Genomic DNA, 6,408 nt, shown 5'->3' with positions numbered 1-6,408 from the left:
GACTGATTGTGTCGAAGTCTTACCCGATGTTACTAGTGTTGCTAGCAGCTGTTCTCGAAATACTCCATATGTCTCAGTGGATATTCTTCCATCTACAAAATAAACATGTAATTGAATTGAAGAATAAGCTGGCAGACCTCCATCAGAAGATTGCAGATCTGATGGCGGGGAAGGCACTCAACTAGAAAACATCAACATTTGACTTATTAGCTCTTTCTACTTTAAACTTCATCCTCTGAATATGCTACTGCTAGCACTTTATGGTTGTACGTTATAAGTTCTTTTAGCACCTAACTCGGGCATTTCTGACTCTACCAGTTGTATTACAGTTTTGACTTCAACGATTCGCTTCTTTTATGTCATTTTCGTATTTTCTTCCCGAGGTTTCCATAGACATAAGCTCATATATCCTTGCAGTTTTTGTTCAAAGAAAGAAAAAACATTAGCTTGCCTCAAGGAGTCGAACCATAAGGAAAATATTAGACTATATTGTACTAGAAGGTTTCACGCAACTTGCTTTGGTAGATGTAATCGCTGCACAAATAAATATACATGTTTAACTCTTGGAAGCTACCATACAAATACCAACTACACAAATGCTCATCTAAAAGTAAACTATTTTAATGATCGACCAGAAATGCAACGATTCGTATTTACCTGCTAAATAAGCAAGCTCCTGAACTGTTATCAACATGCTATTGCTTGGTATCTAGTTCTTTGAGATCAGTAATTCAGACTCCGGGTCTATGCTAAGAAAATCGACAACCATAACAACAGCACGCTCATCTTCGTCAGTTTCGCTTGAGGTACAAGAATCAATACATATAAAGATAGAATTTCCAAGTCGATCTGTTATCACCAACCATGGAGATATTGCGAATCGAAAAGTCTTGTCCAAGGTAAAAGAAAAATCAAACTGAAATAATTACATGATCAGCAGTAATAGAATTTCCAGGATGATGGTAGGTTAAAAGTGAATGTATGTGCGAAAAAATATATTGTATGTGTGGAAAAAAATGGAGATGCGGGGTATCGAACCCCGTACCTCTCGCATGCAAAGCGAGCGCTCTACCATGTGAGCTATATCCCCGTGTTGTGATTAGCCCGGTATCCATATTATATATAAAGTATTGTACCCCAAAGTTGTTACTAAAAGCTCACTGAACTGTAAAAATCATCATCAACAATCAAAAACTTCGTTTCTTTGTTGTTGTATCTCAACTCTCGAGGGGTGCTGGACTCGACCAATTCTTTATGCGGAAGGAAATCAAGATTGCTGAGGGGTATGCGAAATCTCTCACACCCATATGATTTACTAGATTGGTACACCTTATGTAAAGTGATACATGTGCAACAACAATGTAGTTGCAGGAAATCCTACACTACACCCCTCACAAGATTTCATTAACATTCAAATCATTTTTGGATTAACAATCTTAATTTTATTGATGAATCTTTGAAAAATCTTACAAGAAAAGATAAAGGGATTAAGAACAACAACCACTCTTGATTTTCTCTCTCCTAATTGTTTTTTATTCCTCTCTCTAAAAAGATCTCCCCTTTCCTTACAGCTGATCAGCTCTTTATATAGAGTTTTTCATAGTGGATGACAACTAATCCATCCTTTATTTTCAGATTTGTCTTGCGGAACTTTCGCGAGCTTACAAATGTTTATTTCGCAAGTCTTCTAATCTTCGCAAAATCATCATACCTTTCTTAATTTGAAGATGACATTATCTGTTATGTCGTTTTTGAGATCATTCTGCGACGCTTTCGCGATATGTTGTTAATAGTTTCGCATTCATACTGTTGTTGCGAGATTCTGATCCTATATCTTGCATCTTCTCATGTCTTCTCTGCGAAGGAGAGAATGATATGAGAAATGCCGCAGCTACTCATCTTCTCACATTCTTCTATGATGAATCTTTTACACGTATCTTTCCTTCCGTTTATTTTTTGACACGTCTTTGCAACCGTTATTTCTTAACCGTTCACGTCTTCTCTTCACATTAAATGTGGTTACCTTATTGGGAAACTTTTTCTATATATATTCTTTCAATCTCTTTTTTTTTTTTACTTTCTATTCATCATCCCTGCAACTTCATTGTTCTTCTGCAAATTCCGCCATTGCAACTTTTTCTTCTTTCTTCTTCTTTCAATCTTTTTAATTTCTTCTTCATCTCCATACTATTCCCTCTGTAGATCTTCACTGTTCGTAACTTTCTTCCTTTTTAATTTTTACGAATTAATCTTCCTGCTGGTGTTTTCCATGGATTCATCGAGGTTAGTTTTCTTTGTTCTTTCTTATGGGTTTTGCTGAAATTGATCTTACTTACTGCCTTAATTGATGTTGTTTATGTGATTCCCGTACTGTTGTTATTTCAGCAAAAACGCCTCTAACACCAAATTTACGGTTCAGAACCCTAAAATTCCCAAATCGCATCATAAGGTTGTTGTAAACAAAATAAAGTCTGCGGATCATAAGGTAGTAAGAAACATTATTATTTTCTAATAACTTGTTGCCTCTGTTTCTTATATGGATTGTGATTCACAGGGTGATAAGGATGCCAACAAACCTCTCAAGAAATCTCTCCACCTCAAAACTGTTGAAACCTCTGTTCCATTTCACTTACTTATCCCTTCAAAATCTCCTGCGACATCTTCGCAAGTTAAACCATTATCTCCAATTCGCGAAAAGGTTACCTCAGATTTCATCCCTTCAACTTACCTTTCAATGATTGAAACCCCCCTTATTAATCCTTCTGTGAATGAAACTTCTTCTCCTCCTATTGATAATGTTTCCCAACCTTCTATCATTGCCAGTTCTCTACCTGAGCCTCTTCCTTTTTCGAAAGAAACTGTGGAAGGAATATATTGCTTTCAAAGTTTTGTCTGAGGTCTGGATGATGTTAAGAAGTCTCCCATTGATCCTGTCAAGTCTGGTGTTTGCGAAATTCTGAGTAAGTATTTTGGCTCTGACAGAGCTGCTTCGCAAACAGCTTTGGAAAAAGAGGTTGAAACCTTGAATAAGAATCTCCAAATGATGACTTTAGAGTGTAATGCTCTTCGTCTCGAAAATCAAAAGCTCCAGAATGTTTCGCTGGATCGCGACAATCTTCGCAAGAAGAATGATGAACTGAGAGGTATGATTTCCTTATGTGTCTTCAATTTGCCTTTCTAATGATTTTATCCTTTCCATATTTAATTGTCCTTGAAATCCCTTTTTCGCATGTTAAGCCTTAAACCAGAAACGAATAATGGAGAGATATCAATTTGAATCTGCTGTTGAAGAAGCCCGTGTTGATAAAGAGATTTTGACGGATCATATAACCAAAAATTAAAAGACCCCTTTCTTATCCATCCTCTGTTGATCATATAAATAATCTTACCAATGAAAATACCCAATTAGTTCAGAGGCAAAATTTATTAAGTAATGAAATATCTCGCCTCTCTTATTCTTTAACTAAAGCTAATCTAGGGATGGAAACTTTATCAGATGAGAATAAAACTCTATCTCAAGAGAAGCGAACTTGTTTAAACAAGATGGCGATATCTTCGCAACAACTTAGCATCCTTCAGAAAGTATGTGATGACCAAGAACAATCTCTTCGCTCTTTGAGAAATGAACTTAAAGAAGTAACAGAGTCATCTATCGCTGAAAGAGATACACTCATTCAAGGTAGAATAGCTTTAAGTGTAAAGGCGAACCAACTTAAAGAACAATATTCCAAATTAGAAGAATCTTATTCTTCACTTGCGAAGAAAAATGCCTTTCTTATTTCTAAAGAGAAAAATCTTCAGTCTCGACTTAAAGGTTTAGTTGGAGATAAATTTGATGATGCGATGGACCGTTGGGAGAATAGTTGTCTGACCTTGATTCAACACCTTATTTCGCAAAAGGAAGGTAGTCATAACAGTTTGACTGCCTTAACTATCTTTTCTTTGTCATACCTTTTTGAGTTCTTCATCTTACTGAAATTTTGTATTCTACTTTTCGCAGAGTCTGAGAAAAATCTTCATTCCTCCATTTCTGTTTTGGAGGCTAAATATGCCAAAATTCGCAAAGAAAATGCACTACTCGTCTCTGTCCTTACTGGTTCTCGCGACCGAGCAGAAAGAAGACTTGATTATCTTGCTTACTTTAAGGATATTCAAGATAGGAATCATCAGAGAGCACTTCTTCGTCAAGTTCATCTCCGGGCTGAAGTTCTTGTGAATGATATTTTATTGTCCAAATCTCTTCCTCCTACATCAATCGAACCTTTGGAAGTAGATGATGATGAAATTCCTCGTCCTGCTGACAGTGATTATGATTATGAAAGTGGTGGAGAGAATAGTCTTTTGGAAGATGAAGAAGAGATCCCTTCTAAGGAAGCAACTGCTGGTGCTAATCAAGATGGAAGCGAAAAAGAAATCCCTTCTAAAGAAGTAATTGCTGGCGATAATCAAGATGGCGGCGAAAAAGAAGTCCCTCTCAAAGAATTATTGTTGGTGAAGATCAGAATCGAAATGAAGAAAAGGCTGGCGATAATGAGAACATTGGCGAAGAGCGTCCATTGTCTCCTTCTATGGAATTAATACTGAAGCATGCTTCTTATCTAGTTCTATCTTCTTGAACTGTTTCATCTTTATTATTTCTTGCGAATAATATTCTTCAACCAACTTTGGAATTAATTTCTCTTTTAGTATTTTGCTGGCGAGAAAGATAATGCCTCTTGTTTACTGATTCCCATACTTGCCTCTCATTATCTTTCTTGCGAGAAATGATCTGTTATGAATACTTATAAATATTTTGTTTTGTCATGTGGTCTTATTTTGCCTTCCTAATTAAAGGTCATTATGCCACCTCTTGTCATTGCGACAAAATCGCAGGACGTCCTTGCATTTTCATGCAAAAACCCATTGATCTTGCCTTAACTTTTTCTTTTGTATTATTGCCTCTTCAGGATTGTTGCGACAATATGACAGGCCTAAATATTCTTGCGAAAATAAAGCCCCATGACATTGTCGTCGTGCGACGAAATCGCAGGACGTCTTCGCACTTTCATGCGAAAACCCATTGATCTCGTCTTATCTTCTCTTTAGTATTATTGCCTCTTCAGGATTGTCGCACAAATATGACAAGCCTTAATACCCTTGCGAGTAAAAAGCCTCATGACATTTGCGTCTTAAGACACTTATCATCTCCCTAATGGAGGGTGCCGCCCTTATCTCCCCCTGGTTGCCCCTTCAAGGAGTACCTCTACCATACAAGGTTGGCTCCTCCCATCCGGTCTTAACAACAACCAGTTGTTTTCGCAGCCTCTTATCCCTTTTACCTATAGGGTTTATGGTTACGAGACTGCACCCTAAGTGGGGTTTTTTCGGGCCGAGTGCAGTATAAGCCAAGACTTGTCAAGAATGGCAAGGTACGCTCCAGACGCCCCTGGCACTCTTGACTCAACCGTGTACCTCGGCGCCTTGGTCAGATTCTGCACTCCTTGGGAGAGTCCTTATTACCTTAGTCGCCCAACCTAAGTCATATGCTTAAGCTGAGAATCCAAGGTGCCTCTCCCGGATGGGCTTTATTGACCCCAAATCTCCATGACTCAGGTTCCGGGGCGGTGTAGCCTTTCCCTGAGCCATGCAACAGGTACCCCCTTATATGACGTACTTTAGGTCTTACATTTGCCTCTTGCGAAATTTTATTCGCGAACTAGGGTGTACGCCATAAAGGTTCGCCCCTTTCTTTTGTCATTGTTCTATGATTATCTTGCGAAAGTTTCGCATCATGATCTTGTTTTGATATGAATAATCTCGCAACTATTCTTTCATTGAATGTTTATTCGCAATCGTTTTGTTGCGTCATACATAACTTCTCAAAGCTTCTTATGGATAATATCTCTTTAAGTACAATCTGTTCCATGGTCTGTCAAGTCTATGACCAACATCTCTACCTTCTGGATCCATTAATTTATAAGCTCTGTCCCAACTATCTCCTTAATGATGTAAGGTCCATCCCATTTTTTCGCTAACTTTCCACCATTTTCTCGCTGATATATTGGTGTCTCTCGCAGAACTAAATCTCCTGGTTGAAATTCGCGTACTTTGACACGTTTATTATATTCTCGGGCTAATCTTCGCTGATAATTCTCCATATGTGTAAACTCTTTCTCTTTTTTCTTCTAACTCATCAAGTTTGCTTAAGATCAAACCCGCACTAAGATTTTTCTCCCAAGCTTCTCTCTTTGTCGTCGGAATAACAACTTCTGTTGGTAACACCGCTTCAACTCCGTATGTTAAACAAAAAGGTGACATTCCAGTAGCTTCTCTCCTAGTTGTGTTATAAGCCCATACTGCATTATGTACTTGTTCGCACCATGCTCTATGATGTCCTTCTAATTTCTTCTTTAATATATCTGCAATTGT

At 37.8% G+C, this 6,408-nt stretch overlaps 1 non-coding gene across 1 annotated transcript; it reads right to left on the bottom strand.

Moving 5' to 3' along the window:
- Positions 1 to 1,017: 1,017 nt before the first annotated feature.
- Positions 1,018 to 1,090, bottom strand: TRNAA-UGC. Its single transcript has one exon. It is a non-coding gene; the product is annotated as a tRNA-Ala (tRNA).
- Between the last annotated feature and the right edge of the window lie 5,318 nt (positions 1,091 to 6,408).

This window comes from Papaver somniferum, chromosome 4 (genome assembly GCF_003573695.1).
Source record: "Papaver somniferum cultivar HN1 chromosome 4, ASM357369v1, whole genome shotgun sequence".
Taxonomy (NCBI): Eukaryota; Viridiplantae; Streptophyta; class Magnoliopsida; order Ranunculales; family Papaveraceae; genus Papaver; species Papaver somniferum.
The sequence above is the reverse complement of the archived record's forward strand: the minus strand, read 5'-3'. Positions and strand labels throughout refer to the sequence as shown.